Below are 25,935 nucleotides of genomic sequence, written 5' to 3' on the forward strand. Positions count from 1 at the left end.
TTTTTAGTGCCGAAAAGTTCGGGTCCCCATTGACTTCAATGGGGTTCGGGTTCGGGACGAAGTTCGGATCGGGTTCGGATCCCGAACCCGAACATTTCCGGGATGTTCGGCCGAACTTCTCGAACCCGAACATCCAGGTGTTCGCTCAACTCTAGTGACAAGTTCTCTTTACCCCCGAGTTGCCAGAGTATGGGTATTTTTTTTTGTTTAGTATTGAATTGGTATGAAGTATCACAATACTGGGAACCAAAATTGAATCCAAATCCTCGTAATGACTCTAGTAGGCATGCATTCTCTGGGCTTCCACCACACCCAGAATCAAAACTCCAATCGCAATAACTAGGAGGGGTGTCAGCATACTGAAGGTCATATTGTGGTTTTTCTGTATATGAAGATTTCATATAGAAATATAATTTTTGGTGCCAGGAGCGATTCAGAGTTTAAAAGGGAAATGTTAACCATCCTGCTCTAGCAATGGAGTAGTTCTGATGGTGTGTACCAATATGCATCGCCAGCACTAGCAGTTTAAGGCCTCTTTCACACGGGCGTCATGGTTTTGGCCCAAATAAGATGTGGGTGCGTTGTGGGAAAATGCACAATTTTTTTTGCGCGAGTGCAAAGAATTGTAATGCGTTTTGCACGCGCGTAAGAGAAATCGGCATGTTTGGTACCCAGACCCGAAAGTCTTCACAGAAGTTCGGGTTTGGGATCGGTGTTGTGTAGATTGTATTATTTTCCCTTATAACATGGTTATAAGGGAAGATAATAGCAATTCTAATACAGAATGCATAGTACAATAAGGCTGGAGGGGTTAAAAAAATAATAGACTGATTGTACTATGCATTCTGTATTAGGAATGCTATTATTTTCCCTTATAACCATGTTATAAGGGAAAATAATAATGATCGGGTCCCCATCCCGATCGTCTCCTAGCAACCGTGCGTGAAAATCGCACCGCTTACGCACTTGCTTGCGATTTTCATGCAGCCCCATTCACTTCTATGGGGCCTGCATTGCGTGAAAAACGCACAAAATAGAGCATGCTGCGTTGCGTGAAGATCACCGCTCATGGTCACAGCCCCATAGAAATGAATGGGTCTGGATTCAGTGCGGGCGCAATGCGTTCACCTTCACGCATTGCCCCCGCGGGGAAATCTCGCCTGTGTGAAAGGGGGCCTAAGGCGTTTTCCAGGAGTTCAATAGTGATGGCATATCCCTTGGATAGGTCATCAATATCTTATCGGTGGGGGTCTGACTCCCGATACCCCAGACGACCAGCTGTTTGAAGAGCTCTCTGGTGAATTGGCCTGGGCTGCTATACCAAGCACAGTCTCTGTACAACGTATGGCGCTGTGCTTGCTATGCTGTGAGGAGGCTGCAGTGCCCACCAGAGAGACGTGGTCTGAACGGCATGGGGTGCCGGAAGTCGGGCCGCCACTGATCAGATGTTCTGAGGATAGACCCTCAATAGTGAAATCCTGGAAAACACCTCCAATGTGAATGACAAATGCAGGGTGGAGAAAAGGGTAGAGATCGGCCTGTGTCCCCAGCACACCACCCGTACTGCTATTCAATGGTCTGGAGATAGTCTTTAAAAAATGTTGTGGATTACACCAGAAGAATCCAGATACGTTGTTCTCGTAGAGCAGTGTTCCTCAACTCCAGTCCTCAGAGCCCCCCTGCCGGTCATGTTTTCAGGATTTCCTTAGTATTGAGCTAAGTGATATAATTAGTGTCAGTGCATCAGGACTTACCACAGGTGTTCATTCTGTGGGATATTCTCAAATCATGACCAGAAGGTGGGCCCTGAGGACTGGAGTTGAGGAACACTGTCGTAGAGTATCTGGTGCTGCTACTCTGACAGAGCAATTGTGCCTATGCAACCCATAATGACTGCTTTGGTCTAGAATGAACCCCTTACATGAATAGTAGCTACATAATAGTGGATAAGAGAGGCCGGACTAGGATGAAAGGTAAGGGGAGGCCGACATGAAAGGTTTTGGTAGGAAGGGCCAGGGCAGGAGTGAGTTAATAGTGGTGGGGAGGAGGTGTTTAGGGAGAAAAGGGAAGGGGGGGGGGCGGATTTAGGTTTTAAGAGGAGGTGGCCGGGAGAGAGCCGGCTACATTTTGTAGAGGAAAGGAACTGAGAGGAGCTTACCGGCAAGATGTCCCACGCAATTGAGGAGATGCTGCAGCAGCTGAGGGCGGCAGCGGATGCCAGGGGACCGGACTAGCTGCAGGAGCAGGTAGCCAGCCTGTTACAGGGGTGGGCGGCGGGTACAGCCGCCAGCGCGCCTGAGCCCGGATGAAACCCCCAGGGTCCGGCACCGTGTCAGGAGCCCCTCCGGGGACCCTCCGCGCCGAGGGCCAGTGTGCAGACTCCCTCCAGGTCCTCCCGGCGCGTTCGGCGGGGCCCAGCAGTTCGGTTCGGCGGTTCCAGTGAGGGGCGGGGTGTCCAGTGCCCTGTCCTCTGCAGCGTGCGCTTTGGCGGCAGGACCAGGTACTGCAGGCTCCGCTCCCCCCTCTCGGTCGGGGGGAGGGCTGCTCGGCGTGGGAGAGGCAGCAGCAGCAGCAGAGGACACGAGGCTGTGCACCGGGAGAGCGGGAGGGTGCACAGGCCTCTGCAGAGTGACGGACAGCATCCTGCTGGTCCTGCCCACGGGGAAGAGGACAAATCGGGTTCGGCGCGGAGGATGCTGGGATGCCTGGGCCAAGCGGGAGGATGTCGTCTGGAGTGGTCGTTCCGGTGCCTGCTGGGACACAGCGTCAGGATTCCGGAATTTCAGCTGCGGGATTCACAGCACCGGTGAGGCGGCATTGGGGGCGTTTCTTGCGCTGGGCGGGGTGCGGGGCTGAGTGGTTTTGGCGGGGGGCAGAAGGAAATGATTGGGGGGTTGGGGCAGTTACTGTGTGGTTTAGCTAGCGTGGAGTCGGGAGGTGGTGTGCCGGGTGCAGCACCCCTGCAAGCATGGGGGATTGGGCCTGGAGGTAGTGGGGGGGACGGGCAGTTCGGGCGTCGCGGCGGGGGGTGCGGTGTCAGTGTAGACGCAGGCAGGTGGCGATGATGACAGGCCACGATTGGATGATGCGGCGAGGGGGAGGTGTACGTGTGTTTTGAGGGCCCCCTAGGTGCGCATTTGAAGCAGGAGGTCAGGGATAGGATATGGCAGGGAGAATATTTAGAAATCTTTTTGCTTCTCCCGTTGGAGCATTTTAATCTCGACTTGGGTAAACGGGACGGGGCAAAGAGGCAGGAGGAGGAAAAGCGGCAGTATAGGCTGATACCGCGCACGTTTGCGAACTGGCTGCAGACGTTCGCCATATTGGCAAGTGTTATCGGGGAGAAAGCGGTGCACAGCTGTTCAGCGCTTTTTTGTTATCTGGACGCGATAGGGGAGGCGTATAGGGTTTATGGGGGTTCTGGGTGGTTGAGATATGACGAACAGTTTCATCAGAGGAAAGCGGTCCGCCGTAGTATGCAGTGGGATCATAAAGACATAGGGTTGTGGATGAAAGTGACGGCGCCTGTGCGGTCCGGGCAGCCCTTTAGGGGGGGAGCACGGGGGGACTGGGCAATCAGCGTTTGCAACGGCAGCGGCCAAGGGCTTGTGCTTTCTCTTTAATGAAGGGAGTTGCAAGTTTGGGCCGAAGTGTAAATTCAAGCACAAGTGTTCTTCCTGCGGGGGAGGTCATGGGGCTAGCCATTGTTTCAGGGGAGTGAAGCAGGTGAGGCTGGTGCAAAAGGGTCAGACGCTGGTACGGGTGGGCGTGATGGCATGGTACCTAGATAGATACCCAGACAGGGGAGCGGCGGAATTTTTGAGGAAGGGTTTCACAGATGGTTTCAGTATTCCGTATCGCCCGGGCGAACAGGTGTTGGGGGTTAGGAAGAATCTGCGTTCGGCTTTGGAGCATGTGGAGGTGGTATCAGAGAAACTGACTAAGGAGGTGGCGTTGGGTAGAATGGATGGGCATTTTGCAGAGTTACCGCTGGTGGATTTGCGTGTTTCCCCTTTGGGGGTGGTGCCTAAGAAAGGGTGTGTGTGTAAATTGGGGCCGGGGGCCTTTTTGGCAAAAACGGACATTGAGGTGGCATTCCGGTTGTTGCTCGTTAACCGAGATAGTTTACACTTGTTAGGTTGTTTCTGGGATGGCGGGTATTTTGTGGACAGGTGTCTGCCAATCGGGTGCTCTGTGTCCTGTGCATACTTTGAAACATTCAGTTCTTTCCTGGAATGGGTAGTGAAGGATGTGTCGGGGTGCGTGTCGCTTATCCATTACCTTGACGATTTTTTTATGCTTAGGTCCGGCAGATTCGCGGATTTGTTTGTTGTTGTTGTCCACGTTACAGTCTGTTTTTGAGTCGTTTGGGGTGCCGTTGGCGGCAGGGAAGACGGTGGGGCCCATGACGCAGTTGAGTTTTCTGGGCATTGTTATTGACTCGGTTAGGATGGAGTGTCGGTTGCCGGTGGAAAAGGTTCAGGATCTGAGGATGGTGGTGGAGAGCGCGGTGAGGTCGCCCAATATTCGCTTGCGGGACTTGCAATCATTGTTGGGAAGTTTAAATTTCGCCTGTCGAATTATTCCAATGGGGCGCATTTTTTGTAGAAGGTTGGCGTCCGCTACTAGGGGGGTGGTTGCTCCGCATCATTTTATTCAGTTGGGTCGTGAGTTGAAGGGGGATTTGGTGGTTTGGGAGAGGTTTTTGAGGTATTTTAATGGTAGGGCATTGGTGTTGGGGGATGCGGTGGATAGTTTGATTTGTATTCGGACGCTGCGGGGGGTGTGGGTTTTGGAGTGTTTTGTAAGGCATGGTGAGATTGGGAGCGGTGGTGCACTGAGTTGGGTATGGGCATTGATGAGAGTGAGATTCCGTTGGTATATATAGAAAGAGGAGGTAGCGTAATCTAAGACTTAACGTTTAATAGATATACAATTAAAAAAAAACGGACATAACACAAAATATCAAAAAAGTGTGCACACCACAAATGTGTCACAAACACCAATGTATATAATCACAATAGGAGGCCACTTTAATATGGTAAAACCTATGTGAAAAAGGTAACACAGTACTCAAAATCAGGTATACGTTCCACGACAAAATAAATATATAAACGGGAACAGTCTTACCAGTGGGTGACGGTCATCTGGGTATGATGGCGAAGTACCAGAAGACAGTGTTACCTATGGAACAGGGTCCCAGATAAGGTGAACTGACCCTGAAGAACCCTGCCAGGCCTATAGAGCCCTATGACCTGGTCAGGGGACGCACGTCAGGGAACCAAACAGGAGTGTAGAATTCCCTAGACAACCCTAAGGGTACACAGTGACAAATTCACTGCGGTGCGTAAGATCCCTATGCGTTTCGTCTAAAGGTTAAAGCCCCAGACTCATCAGGGGATCAGGGGCTAGCATGGGAAGTAATATGGCGAGCGTTATTCATTGACTCTCGCCGGTTGGGCAACTTTATTTATTTACTGAGATTCCGTTGGTATTGTTCTTGGGGAACATGGCAGAGAATTGATGGTCGGTAGCGCAGGTGAATCGGGTTATGGCGGGTTTGGCGTTCGGGTTTAAATTACGGGGCCTCCCAGATGTTACAAAGACCTTCTTGGTAAGACAGGTATTGAAGGGATGTAGAAGGGGTAAGCGAGTGGCACTGTTTGAGGTGCCGGGGTGTGTGTTGTGTCCGGTGCGCTGCTTAAGGGAATACAGGGAGTTTTGAGGAGATGGGACCCCTGCTACGGCACGAGGACGGGTAGTTTCTGTCACAATTTCAGTTCGTGGGCATTAGGAATGGACTCACGGGTCAATCCTTCAGGATTGGGGCGGCAACGGAGGTGGCCAGGTTGGGTTTGAGTGAGGAGGTGATTAAGAAGATCGGGAGGTGGAAGTCTTTGCGTTTTAAATCTTATGTTCGTTTGGGTGGTTGGTGATTGGTGGAGCTGTTATTAATTTCCTTTTGCTTGTGTTGCAGGTGCGGTTTTGGTGTGGATCCTTGGCACTCTTTAGTTTTTTGGGGGGCGCTTCGGGCGGACGTGCAACCACAAGGACGGCAGCTTGGTCTTAGTAGGGATGAAGCGGTGTTACGGTGGCTGGGGTGTAGGGGTATGTTATGGGGGAGCGTGTTGAGGGAGGTGCAACGTTTTGCGAGGTTGGATCGAGCCCCCGATATATTAGTGTTGCATGTCGGGGGGTAATGATTTGTGAGTCAGGCCTTGCAGGGAATTGATAAAGGATATAAAGTTCGACCTTTTAAGATTGTGGTCCATGTTTCCGGGTCTGGTAACGGTTTGGTCTGACACTTTGGCTCGTAAGACCTGGAGGGAAGCACGTTCGGTGGAGCGCATTAACAAGGCCAGAGTGAAGGTGAATAGGGCAATTGGGAGGTTTATGGCGCGCAATAGGGCAGTGGCGGCCAGGCATACTGATTTGGAGTCGGGGAGTGGAGGATTTTGGAGACCGGATGGGGTTCATTTGAATGCTGTGGGCATTGATTTGTGGGGCCTGGATTTGCAGGGTGGAATCAAACGGGCTTTGCATTTGTGGAGGAACACGCAGGCTTGAGGGAAGTCTTTAGGGTTCAAGCTGCGCGTCGTTGGCGATGGGAGATCCTAGAAGCTGGTGGTATATGACGGTATTGGAAATGAGAGGGCCTCAATGGTGGGGCTGGACTCTCATAGTTTCAGGCACTTGGTTGGTTCGGAGAGGCGTCCATCAGTTGGTGTCTCCGAGCTGGTGTTTTACGGCTGGAGGCAAGATGGAATTGCCATGTTGGCTTCTTATGGATAGTAAATTTTTCTGCAGTTTTGCATATTTAGTGCTGTTTTTTGCAGTCAAAACACCAGCTCAAGAAGTTAGCTAAAGGTGTATGGGAAATATGAGATGCAGGACACACAAGCATATTTTCTCTACTTGGGCTTTTGATCATTAGTTGTCATTTTTTGTATTCTTGGCTCCTTTCAAACCAAAACCTTCTCTATATGGGGAAAAACAACATGAAGAAAATGCTAGTGATGAAAAAAATAGCAGAAAAAGACCACAAAAAAACACAGCAAAAAACAGCTGGTGGCCACAAAAAACACCCACTTTTTTTTTTTTTACATTTTCTTAAGGGTATGAGAGCCAAATTCATGTGTGCAAGGACCCTAAAGCGGTTATCTGAGCCCTATGCAAAATGAGAGAGGGCCTGAGCAGTTTTAAAACAGCACATAGTCTATCGCTGTGGCTCCCGTCCCCACCGTTCGGAAATGATGATGTTCTATATAGACTCCAGGAACCGTCGTCAGCTAATCAGCAGTCGCATGCCATTCAATGACACATCACAGTAGAAGGCAATGATCAAGGAAGTGTATATGGAATGTCAGCATTTCCAGTCTGTTGGGGACAGAAGCTGGAATGGCAAGACTGATCCAAAGAGTCACATATGAATATGTGACAGTTTAAAGGGGTTCTCCGTTTTGGACAATCCCTATTTGTTAGATGTAATCTACAATGATAATTTGATGGAAGTGTGCCGCATTGCACTGATCAGCTGTGATTTGTAGAGGAAACCAACTATATATATAAGGGCAGAATTAGGGCTCATGCACATAAACGTATTTTCTTTCCACTTCTGTTTAGGGTTTTTTTGCGGACCGTATGCGGAACTATTCACTTCAATCCGCAAAAACAATGAAAGTTACTCCGTGTGCATTCCTTTTCCGTTCCGCAAAAAAGTAGTGCTTGTGGTCGTGGCAACCAAGAACGTACCCAGTCCTACCTGAGATACCGTACCCCTAAGCGGTTAGAGTTTTGCCGCAACCGCGTCGTGGAAGGGACGCCTGAAAGAGGGCAAAAAGACATACTAATTGGCAGGAGTAATTTTATTACAATGTAATTACAAAACCAGACTTTGGAGAGCCATTGACATCTCCGTTTCGGGATGAGGTATGTAACGGCTAAAACATGTGGAGCGCCAACGCCCTAACCTCTGAATGACGTGCGCTGGTACCTGATTTTTTGAGGCCGCGGATGCAGCACCTATGCGGAATGAATGTCCCGAGATCGTGGCGGGGTCGCCACCCAAGCTGGCCTCTAGGGAGCGTACGTGGGACACGAACTGATGGGTGATGAGTGGTACCACCCCAAAGGGCAACAGTGGACTATTTGGCCCGGACCCCGATAAGGCTGACAGTAGCTGACGGAAAACTGTGACGGGGCACCATTGATGAGACGTGAGGAAATAGGACACTGGGACTGGGTGGCCCACCTCTGAGGTCTTGGACGTCCTCAACAGTAGCACGTAACCTTCGGCGTTTTGGACCAGCTGGCCGACTGTGAGAAACCTGCTACTGCCAGGAGAACAAGTGAACTCCCCAGGTCTCAAGAAGCCATAGAAAGCTAGATAGACGGCGGATTTGAGTACCAGACTAGGTAGAACCGCGAAAGGATTCCTATCCAGGATCTCAGATAGTTTACGGAAAAGGAGCCCTGTGACAGCTTGTCTACGCACTTAGCCTTGGGGCCCACATTTGCTCAAACCCTTTAGCGTGGCTTTGACTGCATGCATGGAGAACACCGATGCCCATTCGGGATGACTGACGGAGAAGAAATGTTGCACTCCCGACAAGTATGACCTCACCGTGTTGTGGGAGAGCTTGAGTTCTGAGTGGCAGTAGCCAATGAACGCCAGGATGTACTCTATAAAACTGGATTCTCCCTGAGGACATTCCCCCTGAAACCTGCAAAACGCCTTCCACCCAGTGTTATATGCCCTGGTCGTGTTTGGTGAAAGGGACTTGGATATTAAAGCGTGGGCTGTCTCTAGGTAACTGGTTACGCTAGCATTAAGGACTCGTGAGGAGGGGCGGTAGCGCCCGCTACATCTGCCTCTGGCATGACCTGCAAAAAAAGGGAGAAATTAGCCCTTGATAAGGCGTCAGCAGCCACATTTTGCGAACCTGGCACATGCGCACTATTAACATGGAAATGGTAATGTAGGGAGAGTTGCACTAATCGTCTCAAGAGAAACATGACATGAGATGACTTGGATAACTCACTGTTTACAATGTCTACCACTGCAGTATTGTCAGTCACAAACAAAACAGAACGATTTACCCAATGATTGCCCCATACGTGGGCGGCTACCACAATGGGGTACAGTTCGAACAGTGCCGAGGTTTGGAGGAAACCTGTGATCTGTCTTACCTCGGCAGGCCATTCGTCTGCGACCCAGTGGGTGCCAAAAATGGCGGCAAAACCTGAGCTCGCAGCCGCATCTGAGAAGACTACAGGAGATTGACATGACAACTCAGGTATGAACAAGGACACCCCATTCCACTGGCAAAGAAATTGATCCCACATGTGAAGATCAGCTAAGGCCTGACTATCCAGACACACAGGGCTGTCTTGCTCCGGGGCCGTGACCAAGAGCGCCAGCAGGCGGGATATAAATGACCTGCCTTGCGGGATGATGCGCATGGCGAAATTCAACATACCCAGTAGCGACTGTAAATCAGCCTTAGTGACCACGGTTGTGACTGCAAACCTATGGATGACTTCTCTGATTCTAACTAGTTTGTCCGAAGGTAACCTGGCTAACATGTCCTGCGAGTCTAGTTCGATGCCCAGGAAGGTGATAACTGTGGACGGGCCCTCTACTTTCTTGGGGGAGACCGGGACGCCTAACTGGGAGAAACACCTCAACAACTTCCCCAACCCTAGGGGGGCTGCCCCTGGCCTCTCGATCAGCAGAAAGTCATGTAAGTAGTGGATAACAAATTCACAGCAAATCTTGTGTTCCAAAACCCAATGGAGGGCCTGAGCCAACTAATCGAAGAGCCACGGGCTGCTCTTGGAACCGAAGGTGAGTTTGGTGAAAAATAGTATAGGTCCTTCCACTTGATGCCGTGCCATTGCCAGAGCGCTGGCATGATGGGAAGCAACTTAAAGGCATCCGATATGTCGGCCTTAGACAACATCGACCCGGGACCTAACTGCATGATGATGGCAATAGCCTGGTCAATTGAAGAATATCTCATGCCCACTTCTTCTGAAGGAATAAGGGATTTAAGGCTGGGGACCTGGGAACCGTGTGGGGCTGACAAGTCTATGATGAGTCTCTCCTTTTTACTGAATTTGCCCATGACCACCCCCACAGGACTGACTCTCCACCGTTGGAAGGGGGGCACTTTGAAAGGACCGATCAAGAAACCTTTGTTCAACTCAGACTCTATTAGTGTGTCTACAGAATTAGGATTCCTCTCGGCAGACTGAAGGTTCTTGCACTCGTACGTGAATTCTGGAGTCGTGATTAACCCTGTATGGAAGCCCTCGTGAAACCCTGAGACCAGGAACTGCACGAACCCTGGATTATGGTGTCCTCGCAAGTACTCCTGTAAACAACTGGTATTGACCACACTCATGTAATTTTTCACTGACTTTAATGAGCATGCGACTCTGGGATGGGCCCTAAAACAGTTGGTGCAGATGTGCAACAGACGGCATTGCCCGAAATTACAAGACGCGTAATTGTAGTTGTTACAGATCTGGGCCCTACCTAGCTGAACAATGGGCCGGCCTAGCTTATCAACAGAACTAGGGGGTCTGAAGACATCGAGTGGCCCAGCTGACGAGCTGGAAGGGTAAGACGAAGTACTGGCGGCTGACTTGTGGAAGATGGACTGACAAGCGGAACAGGAGGGAGCTTTCAGGCCCGCAAAATGCCTGCAAAACAGTTCTGTATCTAGGTTGGACCAATCTGTAACATGTTGGAACTGAGAGAGAGCTGCTGCTGCCTTGGCTGAAAAAGAAAAATGATAATCGTAAAACGAATTTCCTCCATATTTATAACCCAACTCTGTAACTCGGAAGAGGTACAGATCGAGTTCCTCCCTCCTGTCCGGCCTAGCAGAACATACGACATCCCTGAAAAGGCTAAACGCCATGACGAACTCCGGGATGGTTAACTTGCGGTTAAGCCTGTGGTCACGGCCTCTCAGCACCACCAAGACTTCCCCGCAAGCTATGACTTTGTTGTCAGACAAGTCTCTGGAGGCTATCAGCAATGAAGCGAGGTTAACATCCCTACCCTCTAGGATGTCTTTCCTGATGCTGATCGGGACGAAATGATAAGGAGCCACATTGGGGATGGCCTAGACAGTACGGATTTCCCCTACCGCAGAGGTAGTAGCGACCGGAACCTCAGGGGAAGAAACCGGAATGACCGAGCCGTGAGACTCGATTAACTCCAACCTCGCCTGTATTGAAGTGACAGCAGATGTCAGACTGTTCAGCATAACGTGTAACTGAGCAAGTGATGTTTGCACCGTGGTCATGGGGAGATCATCACGACTGGGCACTGAGGAGTCTTTCCACAGCCGATATAATTCCGAAAGGGACGCCCCTCTTCGTCAGCTCCGACATAAGCCTAGGGATGGTGCATGCTCGCAGGGACGGTATACTGCCCCCCTTGGACATTCCTGCTACGTTTTCATCCACAGAGGCCTCGACGATGTCTGATGCGTTTGACATCACAGCTACTCAGAAATCTACACACTGACCACCGCGGAAAGCTTGTGAAACAGCGCAACCTGGACGTGAGATAGTGCATGAGACACAACCCCGCTGGTGGGTACTTCCTTCCCCCTCCCCCAACGTGTACCCCTACTACCTTGCCGACAAGCCACAATCATGGAATGAGATCAAGACAAAAACTTGGACCTGGAAGCAAAACAATTAAGGCCTCAACTCTGGATTGTGCATATGCTGTAAGGAACCATACAAGTAAGACATGAAATGATTGGACGTGAGCTGCAAGCTAAAGGGCGACCGGTAGAAGGGAGTTAGCTGCTGGCTAACATAGTTCCCCCCGACTGTTCCTAGCATTGTCACGGATCCCTGCCTATCTATGCGGCCCGGCGGCCCGTGCCAGACTTTAGTGAAGGTGAGGAGCGTGGCCAATGCGTCCCCCGCATCCCTCCACGATAACCGCGTGGGGAGCGCGGAGCTCCCTGGCACCGTGGACCAGAGTGGGGGGACCCCTTTGCGCAATGGCCCCAGCCACGTGAGCCATGTGGAAAGCTTAACCGGCTCCCTGGTAGAGTGCCCAGTGCGGGGGTGCCCTCCTCCGCCCAAGGGGCCGACCCACCTGCCGGCTGGGCACTTCTACCGCGTGGGGAGTAGCGCAGCTCTCTGGCATGAACCGGTGTAGGGGGGCCCCCGATTCAACGCGGGTCCCGCCCCACCGGTCGGTGGATGTTGCCATGTGGGGGGCCTCACCGCTCCCTGGCAGTGCGCCCAGTGCAGGGGTGCCCCCCTTCGCTTGAGGGGCTGACCCGCCGCCGGCTGGGCACACCCACCATGTGGGGAAACGGCGCAGCCCCCTGGCATTTGGGAGCCGGGACAGGGGGGGGCCTTATGTGACATGGCCCCCACCCTCCACCGGTTAAAGGATGTGCCGCTTTGGGGGGTCGCGCTGCTCCCTGGCAGGGCGCCCAGTGCAGAGGTGCCCCCCTTCGCTTGAGGGGCCGACCCGCCGCCGGCTGGGCACACCCACCACGTGGCATTTGGGAGCCGGGACAGGGGGGAGGCCTTATGTGACATAGCCCCCACCCTTCACCGGTTAAAAGACGTGCCGCACCGCTCCCTGGCAAGGGGCCCAGTGCAGGGGTGCCCCCCTTCGCTTGAGGGGCCGACCCACCGCCGGCTGGACCCGCCCACCACGTGGGGAAACGGTGCAGCACTGGCCAGATATCGGAGGCGGGGGGGAGCCCTTCCCACCACGGGCCCCGCCGGTAAGTGACTGACACACTTGGTCCTCCAAACGGGGGAGGAGGGGAGCGCTGCCTCCGTCATGGCTCCACCCCCTGCCGGTAAGAGACAGCGCACCAGCAGCCCTATGGACGGGGGAGGAGGGGAGCGCTGTCTCCGTCGCGGCTCCACCCCCCGCCGGTAAGAGACAGCGCACCAGCAGCCCTGTGGCCGAGGGAGGAGGGAGCCTTTCCTCCGTCGTGGCCCCGCCCCCCACCGGCTTAAGAACCCCGTCGTGATGCGATCCGGAGTGCGAGGGCCCCCACTCACCTAGGGGCCGACCGCCAACCGGACTACAACTTACCCTGCCTGCTGGGTGGAAGTGACCAGGTACGAGCGCACGCTTCCTGCGGAACTCTGCACGTCGTACAATGTGGGAGGGGTGCTGGCCGTTGAAGTAGGCAGCCAAGCCCCTCCCACAAATACAAGCCAATGAATCGGCCTTACACATGTCCTATTGTTGTCCGCAAGTCACGGTCCGAGGCCCCATTCAAGTCAATGGGTCCGCAAAAAATATGGAATGCACACGGAACAAATCCCTATGTCATCCGTATTTTGCGAATCCATACTGTAGAAATGCTATGCCCAGCCCATATTGCTCTTGTGTTTGGTTATTAATAAGTTACTGTTTCCGTTTCGCAAAAAACTGTTCAAATACGGAAACCATACGGATATGTTTTGTGCAATAACGGAACAGAAGAGGACTTAAATCAGAGGGGAAAAAAAACCTCAGACACGGAACAACGGATCCGTGAAAAACGGACCGCAGAAGAACAACGGTCATGTGCATGAGCCCTTAACCTGCAGCGCCAACCAGGATAAGGATAGATAAATGAAGGGCTATGCATTTCTCATTGAAATCAGTGGACTGTCTGTGTAATACATAAGCATGCTGGTTCCTCCAAAACAAGAGACGCATTTCTAGCTGTTCTTCTCTTTAGCTTTTAGTGGGGGTCCTGGATTTGATAATGACAACTATGATATGTATTTGGTCATGGATGAGCATTACAGTCCCCTTCATTCTGGCAATCAGTGAGGATCCCAGCTCACGGACACCACTGATGTAACCTTCTAACATATCATGCAAGGAATCAAAGGCAGAGGTACACTTTGTATACTGTCAGTGTATGTTCTTTATTTCTCTGGGTGAAGGAATTAGGAGTTTGTACCTAGTATAGATGAATTTGCCAAATATATAGGATATGACTGGGTAGCTCTTGGCATTGTGTTATTATATAGATATAGCTATATGACTATGATTCAAAGGGGACCTGTCATCACAAAATACAGTGCACTCTGCAGACCAAATGCTACTGAGCAGATTGATATATAGTTTCATAGGAAAAGATTCAATAAAACTTGTAATTTATTCATTTAAATCTCTGTTCTTCCTAAGATGAAGATGGTATTTTCAGCTATTATCAGTGACAGCATGCTCTGTGTAAGTGTGTATACAGAGATAGCTGTCAGTCAATGATAGTTGTACATGGGGAAGTGTTATCAGTGATTGATGGCATTCCCTGTGTACAGTAAATGTATATACAGAGGTAGCTAGCAGTCACTGATAGCTGTACGCAGGGAAGGTGTTATCAGTGATTGATAGCGTTCTCTGTGTAAGTGTGTATACAGAGCTAGCAATCAGTCACTGATAGTTGTACAGAGGGGAGGTGTTATCAGTGATAACATTCCCTGTGTACAGTAAGTGCGTATACAAAGATAGATGTCAGTCACCGATAGTTGTACACGGTGGAGATGTTATCAGTGATTGATAGCATTCTCTGTGTAAGTGTGTATACAGAGATAGATGTCAGTCACTGATAGTTGTACACAGGAGAGGTGTTATCAGTGATTGATGGCATTCCTTGTGCAAGTGTGTATACAGAGATATTTTACAAATTCCAGTCTGACATCCTCAGGATCTTCTTCTAGATTGGAATGTACCAAAGGTAATTTGGCTAAAGCTGAGGCTGTAAAGAAAAACAGAAAGAAGATGAGAACCTTCGTGTACTTGTGAAAATTGAAAAGGCCAAAACATAGCAAGGCCATACAAGTGGAAGGCTGAAAAGTCAGCCTGAATTTGTGGGAGGGGCATCTTACCTTCTTAAGCTCCAGCCCCCAGCTCCTCAGGGCGCTTCTGTTCATACACTGGATAAGGAGTCGCTTGCTCTGGTACTGCATCCGTGCACGTCGTGAGTTGCTTTCATCTGCTTCGTTTTCGTTTCGTACACTGCCGTTCACGTCTTCAGGAGAGGTAAATTCGGTGCCATACTTTCGGCTCCCTGAGTCGGCGTGCGTTCCAGCGTGGAACGCATGCCTATACACATTCCTGCCCCAAGTGTGTTTTTTTTTGTTTGTTTTTTTTTTGTCTCCTTTTCCCCATCCAACTCCCTCCCGAGGCAGCAAGGGTCCCCCCCCTCCACAAGGCCTCCCCCGTCCCGTCCTTACTTAGGGCTCCGCTGCAGCCCGGCGTGCGTGCCAGCGTGGAGCGCACGCCGGAAATCCGCCACCAGGCATGAGCTCCGGGTCACGTGCTCGGCGTGCGTTCCAGCTTGGAGAGCACGCCGGAGTCCCTCCGCCAGGCCTGGGCCTGGTCACGTGTTCGGCTTGCGTTCCAGGGTGGAACGCACGCCGGAATCTTCATTCAGGCCCGGCGGAGTCATGCGACGTGGCGGCTCCAGTTCGGTGACTCCAGCTGGGTTAATCCTGTCCCCACTGAGTCCCTCCCCCTCTCGAAACACACCTTGATTCTGGCCCCACAACTAGGTCTCCCGCCCTACGTACTACTTAGGAGGGGTGGTCCTCATCCCCCAGTCTGCTGGTCCACATGGTCAACCCCCCTGCACATTTTTCCCAGGCAAGCCTGGCACCAACGTCAAAACAGGCCATACGTAGTAGGGGTATCTAGCTCCTGGGCAACAACGGCCACGTCGACAAACAGCAGTAAAAAATAAATAAATAAAAATCCCTCAGTAGGGTCCAACCACAAGCCATCTCATACGCACTCCCGCCATGCCACGCAGCGCTAGGCGGGAGGAAGACAAGGTCATCATCGTTTTCTCATTTAGGGAGGGGCCCCGGGGTCCCTGCTGGGCTGAAAGGGCGCTAGTTCCAGTACGGTGTTCAAAGAAACTGGGGGTCTCACTACGAGTGGGCCAGGTCATCATCACACGCCATACTCATTCAGCGGTCAGAATGCTCACTACAGTCATCCAGTCCATGGTGGCGACAGTGCCATGTGTTATATGTATGTACTTTCACGTTATATGCTGTTGTTTCCTCTACTGGTTCGCCAGGATCATACCTACCTCTGCCTCCTGGATCGCCCAGGCACGCAACTACCTCTGTCTCCTGGTTCGCCCAGGCTCACACCTACCTCTGTCTCCTGGTTCACCGAGGCCTGTCATCCTCCCCAGTTATGTTCTCTCTCCCTTCCAAACTTTATGGATTTGTCAAAATCCAGCCTAGTTGGATATGAATCTATATAGTGGGTTAAAGGTAAGGAATATTCTGGTCCAGCTACAACGTAACCCTTACAAAGAGATAAACTTTAATATTAATGCAACAAACAATTTGTCCAGTGGTGACCATGTGCATAACCGTCCACCAAGATGCTAGTTAGGATTGGGGAAAAAAATGACCCTAATTACATTTCCTAAAACTAGGCCCTCTGCCCAGGGGCGACTCCTAATGGTGGAGACCCCCCGTCCTCGAACCTAACTGGCAGCTCCTAGTTAGCCCTATTATGTATGGGCTGATGATCATTGATCTAATGGTGGACTGGTATGAGCACGGACAGAGAGGATCAAATGCAACACAACATAGTGCACGATGTATACAGCCCTGATGGTATAAAATGCCAAGAGGTACACGGTGCAGCCAACTACAAATATAAAAGACACCTTGAAAAGATAACTATTGATAACAGAAAAAATCTGTGATCAACCCCAACGCGTTTCCCCCACGGTGTGGGATTATCAGGGGGTAAATGGATTTAGATATTTAGATAGATAAATAAATTGGAAATTGTCGAGCGGAGGGAGGCCCAAATAATATTGGGGCATCCGTGATGCAGCCGTTCAACCAAAAATGGTGTCAAATGACGGTCAATAGTAGGATTAAAAAATTGGACCAGATGACATTCCTGGGAGGAAAAGAGGGAGAGAAACACACCAACAGTCTTGATGTATAAGACATGTATATTTCACGTGGGACAACCAGAGTGGGTATCTGTAGAAGAGAAAGGAGAATATACATATGTATATATGCATAAATTTACACCCAAACACCAAAATAGATTGCGTGAGGGACCACCACCAGCAAAAGCCTTATTCAAGGGAGTCACTCACTGTGTCCAGGGGAAATTCAGTACACATATATAGCCACGGTCAGTCTCTCAATCAAGGCCATGGGTAGCCTTAAGGATAATGGTGTTCACAGAGACCAATGGTGTTAATAGTGTTCACAAAGACCAGTATTCATAAGTATAAAGGACAACGATAAGCTGAAACATAATATAGTAACCAGTCAATACAAAGTCATGCTATATGAGACCCCCACAGTATAGCCTGGATAGAAAGCATAGGCATACCTTAAGATACGCTCTGAATCACATAAGAAAGCCGGTTAGGGTAAAGAGCCTATTCATTATGGGTCCCCCCTACATGACAAAAGCGTGTGATAAAGAGTGTATCACATTAACAACATAGTTACACCCAGCTCATGTATCAATATAGTAAACCAGGATTACTTACTGTTGGTGCCTATGGGCGACACATCCCCCCAAACAAGAAGAAGTCACTTCTCCCAGGGTCCAATAGTGGGCCTCTCTATACAGCCCCCTCTTATAGTGAACGAGGTGTTTAGGCGATAATTGAAGACATCTGAGTCTGGGCAAGGATATAGGCTCAACCTTCTCATTAATCCGGTAAGGGTGCCAGGTGGTGGCGTCTTCGCCATGATGTAAAAAGCGTGCGTTCCACTGTGGAACGCACGCCGCATAGTAGACTTCCGGTTGTGGCGCCCGGTTGTGGCGTCATGGGCTGTTCGCTCCGGGCTGGACCGCACCTCAGCCCTAGGCTAATAGGCCGTATGCGCTGGCGTCCAGTTATGCCGTCATCACCAGAGGACTTGCGTTCCACTGTGGAGCGCAGTCGGCCAAAACAGCCGGAAGTTGCGATGGATAAATCGGACTAAGTTATATAGTTAAGGCACAAATCAACCACGACGGGGAGGGACAGTTTAATCAATACTGCTGTCTAGCCCAGATATAGCCACTATAAATAAATAATAAATCGCCGCAAGGGGGCAGTGATTATATAAATTTTAAAATATAATCACACTTATTCTTGACATCATTGACGTGTTCGAGAATTCTCCTTCTGACTTCTCTGACTGTCTTCCTGACATAGTCCAGAGGACAAGTGCACTGACATAAATACACTAGACCCTTGGATCTGCAATTAATAAAATCACGTATCTGGAAGGTCTGACCCGATGCTGATCCTGTGATGGTTTTAGCTGTATTAAAAAATTTGCATGCCTTACATCCCCTGCATCTATGGATACCCACCGGTCTACGGTCAAGCCAGGTACCCACTTTAACAGGTGGTGTAAAATGACTAGCCACCAGCCGATCCCTGAGACTCCTACCCCGTCTATAGGAAACGGATGAACGTTCGGTCACAACCTCAGAGAGGTCAGGGTCCATTCTCAGGATAGGCCAGTATTTGTTTAAGATTTTCTTGACATCTTGATTAGCAGTGTCAAAATCTGAGATAATTCTCATCGGCTGGGGGCTGTCTGTTTTCCTCATTTTAGGAATAAGTAGGTCATTACGATCTCTGGTCCGTGCATGCTTAAAGGCATCCCTAAGCACTAGTTGTGGGTACCCTCTGGCTACAAATCTGTCCTGAAGGGCCCTCGCCTCTCTGAAGAAGGCCTCGTCACTGGAGCAGTTCCTCCGTACCCGGAGGTATTGTCCTCTGGGAATACCCCGTTTGAGGGAGGTAGGGTGGTGGCTGCTCCAGTGAAGGAGAGAATTGGTCGCTGTAGTCTTCCTGTATATATTAGTAGATAATCGGTCCCCTGCTATTGTTACCTTGACGTCAAGAAATGTAATACTAGACGGGTTTTGTTCAAAGGTAAAATGGAGTCCGATTTCATTTTTATTGAGGTCGGATACAAACCGCTTGAGCTCCGTCGAGTCTCCTTTCCAGACAACGAACACGTCGTCGATATAACGGGTCCAGAATTGAATGTTCCTGGACCACCAGACGTCATGATCGGGGAAGACATGTGTATCTTCCCACCAGCCCAGGAAGAGATTGGCGTAAGTGGGGGCACATGGACTCCCCATCGCCGTCCCCCTGAGCTGGTGGTAGACTCTTGAGTTGAATAGAAAAAAGTTATGGGTAAGGGTATATTCAAGTAGCCTGATGATAAAGCTATTATGTGAGTCATACTGTATACCCCTAACGCATAAAAAATACTCTATAGCTCTAAGGCCATGCTGATGTGGGATCGAGCTGTATAACGACTCAACGTCGATACTACATAAAATACAGTCAGGGTCGAGAATAAGAGCATCAATTTTGTTTAGGAAGTCCATTGTGTCCCTCGTATAGGCTGGGAGGGCCATAACGAACTCCCTCAACACCTTGTCCAAGTATACCCCACAGTTCTGAGTAAGTGAATTAACTCCCGATACTATAGGGCGGCCCTTCAACGGGTTAACCCCTTTGTGAATCTTGGGGAGCCCGTAGAAGGTTGCTATCAGGGGTTTGGTGGGTAGAAGGAACTCAAATTCGGGTGCACCGATCACTTTATTCTCCAGGCCAGACAACAAAATATGTTTAAGATCGGCCAGAAATGACTGAGTAGGATTCGAGGGTAAAATTCTATAGCCCTCCTTATCCTTTAGAAGGTCTAGGCACATATGTATATAGGCATCATTCTCAAGAACAACCAAATTCCCGCCTTTGTCTGACGGTTTTATTACAATAGTGCGGTCTTTTTCGAGAGATTGTAATGCCTGCATCTCTGTACGGGAGAGATTGAAGGATTTTGGGCCTAACCGATCGAGTTGTTCAAGGTCACTTGTGACCATCTGTAGGAAAATGACTACATGCTCGTAGTTGGCAGGGGGGGGGGGCATTTTCTTGCTTTTTAGTTTCAATGTAGTGAACGGGCCTGAACCAATAACATGAGTATGATCTCTATTTAGATCGGTAAGGGTCTGAAGATCATCAAAATCCCCTTCTTCCAGGCCCAACCTCCTACATGTATCTCTATTTGAGGCTCTGAAAAATGTATGCCACTTGAGTCTCCTGCAGAAGAGGTGAAGGTCCTTGGTCCATGAAAATAGACTAAAGTTAGTGGTGGGCACAAATGACAGGTCTCTCTTAAGGACCTCCACCGGAGTGAGACCCCGGGTTGACAGATTCACAATTTGGAGACCTGTTACTGTCCCCTGTCCAGTCGACCCCGGTTGCGTAGACTCTTCTCTAAAAAAGAGGAAGGTTGTGGTTGAGTTTGGATATTGGAATAACCAGAGGGAGGTGAGGAGGAGGAGGTATTTGGGTACCCTGGTCCCTGTGTCCCCCGTCCCCTGCCTCTGTAACCACCACCCCTCTGCCATCCCCGACCACCACGTTGTCTCGTGCCTTGGCGACCTGGGTTGGAAGAACTGCCGAAGGATTTGGGGTACGAATCGGTGTCTGAGGAATCGAACTCAGAGGAGGATGGTTCAGATCCCCCTACAGGTCCCTGTGTTACGGTATACGCTCAATTCTCCTTGAACTCACCCAGGTCCCTGACAAATTGTCTATGCTTGCGTTTCTTAATCAGTCCCTGGAAGCGCTCGACAGAAGTTTGGAGGGATACCTCTCGTCTGGAAAATTCAGGGTCCTCTTTTAATTTCAGGGCACTCTCAATTTGCTCATGTAGTTTTTTAGAGGACTGCTCGAAGACTTGTTTCTCTTCTTCAAGTAGTAAGTTCATTAAATTAAGTGAGCTTTGTGTGAGTATCTCCTCCCACTTAACTAGGAGAGATGGTGACGATATTCTGTCAGCTGGTTTTACCCGAAGACGTAACCCCCGGGGGACGATTTTATGTCCAATATAACTTTCCAGGGACTTGATCTCCCACCACGACTTAATGTTTTCCTTATAACAATTATATAAATCGTTAAAGACCTGTTTACTAGTGGCCTGTTGGCCTAAACCCGGTACATCCTTATGTGAGAATATATCCCTTGCTTCGATAACTAGGGCCTCGGTGAATATAGTCCCTGAGAGAAAACTGGCCATAATTTGGAGTAGAAAATCAAAATCCAGCCTAGTTGGATATGAATCTACAGGTCCTTCTCAAAAAATTAGCATATTGTGATAAAGTTCATTATTTTCTGTAATGTACTGATAAACATTAGACTTTCATATATTTTAGATTCATTACACACCAACTGAAGTAGTTCAAGCCTTTTATTGTTTTAATATTGATGATTTTGGCATACAGCTCATGAAAACCCCAAATTCCTATCTCAAAAAATTAGCATATCATGAAAAGGTTCTCTAAACGAGCTATTAACCTAATCATCTGAATCAACTAATTAACTCTAAACACCTGCAAAAGATTCCTGAGGCTTTTAAAAACTCCCAGCCTGGTTCATTACTCAAAACCGCAATCATGGGTAAGACTGCCGACCTGATTGCTGTCCAGAAGGCCATCATTGACACCCTCAAGCAAGAGGGTAAGACACAGAAAGAAATTTCTGAACGAATAGGCTGTTCCCAGAGTGCTGTATCAAGGCACCTCAGTGGGAAGTCTGTGGGAAGGAAAAAGTGTGGCAGAAAACGCTGCACAACGAGAAGAGGTGACCGGACCCTGAGGAAGATTGTGGAGAAGGACCGATTCCAGACCTTGGGGGACCTGCGGAAGCAGTGGACTGAGTCTGGAGTAGAAACATCCAGAGCCACCGTGTACAGGCGTGTGCAGGAAATGGGCTACAGGTGCCGCATTCCCCAGAAACAGCGGCAGAAGCACCTGACCTGGGCTACAGAGAAGCAGCACTGGACTGTTGCTCAGTGGTCCAAAGTACTTTTTTCGGATGAAAGCAAATTTTGCATTTGGAAATCAAGGTGCCAGAGTCTGGAGGAAGACTGGGGAGAGGGAAATGCCAAAATGCCTGAAGTCCAGTGTCAAGTACCCACAGTCAGTGATGGTCTGGGGTGCCATGTCAGCTGCTGGTGTTGGTCCGCTGTGTTTTATCAAGGGCAGGGTCAATGCAGCTAGCTATCAGGAGATTTTGGAGCACTTCATGCTTCCATCTGCTGAAAAGCTTTATGGAGATGAAGATTTCATTTTTCAGCACGACCTGGCACCTGCTCACAGTGCCAAAACCACTGGTAAATGGTTTACTGACCATGGTATTACTGTGCTCAACTGGCCTGCCAACTCTCCTGACCTGAACCCCATAGAGAATCTGTGGGATATTGGGAAGAGAAAGTTGAGAGACGCAAGACCCAACACTCTGGATGAGCTTAAGGCCGCTATCGAAGCATCCTGGGCCTCCATAACACCTCAGCAGTGCCACAGGCTGATTGCCTCCATGCCACGCCGCATTGAAGCAGTCATTTCTGCAAAAGGATTCCCGACCAAGTATTGAGTGCAGAACTGAACATAATTATTTGAAGGTTGACCTTTTTTGTATTAAAAACACTTTTCTTTTATTGGTCAGATGAAATATGCTAATTTTTTGAAATAGGAAATTTGGGTTTTCATGAGCTGTATGCCAAAATCATCAATATTAAAACAATAAAAGGCTTGAACTACTTCAGTTGGTGTGTAATGAATCTAAAATATATGAAAGTCTAATGTTTATCAGTACATTACAGAAAATAATGAACTTTATCACAATATGCTAATTTTTTGAGAAGGACCTGTATATAGTGGGTTAAAGGTAAGGAATATTCTGGTCCAGCTACAACGTAACCCTTACAAAGAGATAAACTTTAATATTAATACAACAAACAATTTGTCCAGTGGTGACCATGCGCATAACCGTCCACCAAGATGCTAGTTAGGATTGGGGAAAAAATGACCCTAATTACATTTCCTAAAACTAGGCCCTCTGCCCAGGGGCGACTCCTAATGGTGGAGACCCCCCGTCCTCGAACCTAACTGGCAGCTCCTAGTTAGCCCTATTATGTGTGGGCTGATGATCATTGATCTAATGGTGGACTGGTATTAGCACGGACAGAGAGGATCAAATACAACACAACATAGTACACGATGTATACAGCCCTGATGGAATAAAAAACCAAGAGGTACACGGTGCAGCCAACTACAAATATAAAAGACACCTTGAAAAGATAACTATTGATAACAGAAAAAATCTGTGATCAACCCCAACGCGTTTCCCCCACGGTATGGGATCATCAGGGGGTAAATATATTTAGATATTTAGATAGATAAATAAATTGGAAATTGTCGAGCTGAGGGAGGCCCAAATAATATTGGGGCATCCGTGATGCAGCCGTTCAACAAAAAATGGTGTCAAATGACGGTCAATAGTAGGATTAAAAAATTGGACCAGATGACATTCCTGGGAGGAAAAGAGGGAGAGAAACACACCAACAGTCTTGATGTATAAGACACGTATATTTCACGTGGGACAACCAGAGTGGGTATCTGTAGAAGAGAAAGGAGAATATACATATGTATATATGCATAAATTTACACCCAAACACCAAAATAGATTGCATGAGGGACCACCACCAGCAAAAGCCTTATTCAAGGGAGTCACTCACTGTGTCCAGGGGAAATTCAGTACACATATATAGCCACGGTCAGTCTCTCAATCAAGGCCATGGGTAGCCTTAAGGATAATGGTGTTCACAGAGACCAATGGTGTTAATAGTGTTCACAAAGACCAGTATTCATAAGTATAAATGACAACGATAAGCTGAAACATAATATAGTAACCAGTCAATACAAAGTCATGCTATATGAGACCCCCACAGTATAGCCTGGATAGAAAGCATAGGCATACCTTAAGATACGCTCTGAATCAGATAAGAAAGCCGGTTAGGGTAAAGAGCCTATTCATTATGGGTCCCCCCTACATGACAAAAGCGTGTGATAAAGAGTGTATCACATTAACAACATAGTTACACCCAGCTCATGTATCAATATAGTAAACCAGGATTACTTACTGTTGGTGCCTATGGGCGACACATCCCCCCAAACAAGAAGAAGTCACTTCTCCCAGGGTCCAATAGTGGGCCTCTCTATACAGCCCCCTCTTATAGTGAACGAGGTGTTTAGGCGATAATTGAAGACATCTGAGTCTGGGCAAGGATATAGGCTCAAACTTCTCATTAATCCGGTAAGGGTGCCAGGTGGTGGCGTCTTCGCCATGATGCAAAAAGCGTGCGTTCCACTGTGGATTTGTCCTCTCAGGAACGTGTTCTGACCGTTCACTTGTACGACGTTTGGACCAAGGTCAGGTGACCCAAGACATAAGTACAGGTAGTAGCCTCTAATCCCAGGTACGTTACTCAGACCGACACAAGCCTTCTCGCGGTCTTACTACGTTCCGGTCGCATATAGTTATATAGTCTGGTTATGTATTCCCCTGAATCGCTCAGGCTTCTGTATTTTCCCTGGTCTCTCAGTGGGTAGGTAGTGGCCAGGTCCACCCAGGTTCAGGGTAATGCCCGACGCACCCAGGGTCCGTCATCTTCATGAAAGGTGTAGGTAAGCACCTGATTCGCTCAGGATTCCATGTTGCCTGAACCGCTCAGGATTCAATGTATTTGCCTGAATCGTTCATGTTCCATGCGTCTGCCTGGAACGCTCGGGGGTTTCTCAGCAGGGTCCAGCTGGTTCCTGGTTACCCGGTTCGTGTCCTGCATGTCTGGATTTCTGTTTCCCGCAGGTCTTGTTGCATGCAGCGCGACTTCGGGCCCTGATTCTGGAAGTTCAGGGTCATCCAGCAGTTGGCCATGAACCCCAGGCTGCATCCTGGTTCTCCGTCGCTTCATTCCAGTGCCACCAGATCGCACCTCTCTCCGGGTCTCGTACCAACGCAAGCTTATTTTCAGGTAAGCAGGGCCTCAGGCCACCGGAATTTCGACCCATCCTCAATTCTGTCGCAGGGCGTCTCCGTGTCCGGTCATCCCACGGTGCCAGGTTTCAGGTAAGGTCAAGCCGGGTGGCGGCTTTACGCACCTCCGCAGCTCAGAGCCTTCCTTCATTCATCACGAGCCTCCATTCCTAGGTCTTCAGTATCGCCGGAGAGTTGGCAGCGCTGTCCGTGGATTCGGGTAGGTTGCGATCCTTTTTATACCATGGTCATTCCTGTTTCCTTTCCGCTCTCGCCCGGTCACTCGGCCACCGCATAAAAATAAATAAATAAATAAAATAAAAATAAAAAAAGGAAATATATTTTTTTTGAGGGGGGGGGGGGGGTTCGGACGCACCCCAGGTCTCATTTCCCTGAATCGCTCAGGTTTTATGTATTACCCTGAATCGATCAGGTTTCATGTGTTTACCTGAATCACCCAGGTTTTATGTATTTAAAGGCGTCACTACTCAGGTTTTACGTATTTTCCCTGAAATCACTCAGGTCATGTATTTCCCTGAATCGCTCAGGTTTGTATTTTCCTGTCTCTTTCGGGTTGACGGTATTTCCAGGTTGTATGTATTTTCCTGATTCACTCAGGTCACGTATTTCCCTGAATCGCTCAGGTATTATTTCCCACAGGTTGTACGCATTTGCCTGGATCGCTCAGGTCTTATTTCCCACAGGTTGTTCGCATTTGCCTGAATCGGTCAGGATCCAATATATTTGCCTGAAACGCTCAGGGGTTTGCCCATACCATCAGGAAACTACCAAGCCGGCGTCGAGGTTTCCAACGTTTTTCAAGGTCCCACCCGCAGGTGGCTTGGACGATGCCTCCTACACCCTGGCGTTCATAGCCCACTGTCACCGCAAATCTCAGGCTGTCATTTAACACCATCGGGCTGTGCCTAGCGGGGATACAGCACTGCGCCATGCTTCATAATCCAAATGGAGGTTCCATTTCTTCAGTGCAGGCAGTCAAGGCAGCCCTCAGGGGGATCCAGAAGTCCGGGGATGCCCC

This window comes from Bufo gargarizans, chromosome 3 (assembly GCF_014858855.1).
Source record: "Bufo gargarizans isolate SCDJY-AF-19 chromosome 3, ASM1485885v1, whole genome shotgun sequence".
Classification (NCBI taxonomy): Eukaryota; Metazoa; Chordata; class Amphibia; order Anura; family Bufonidae; genus Bufo; species Bufo gargarizans.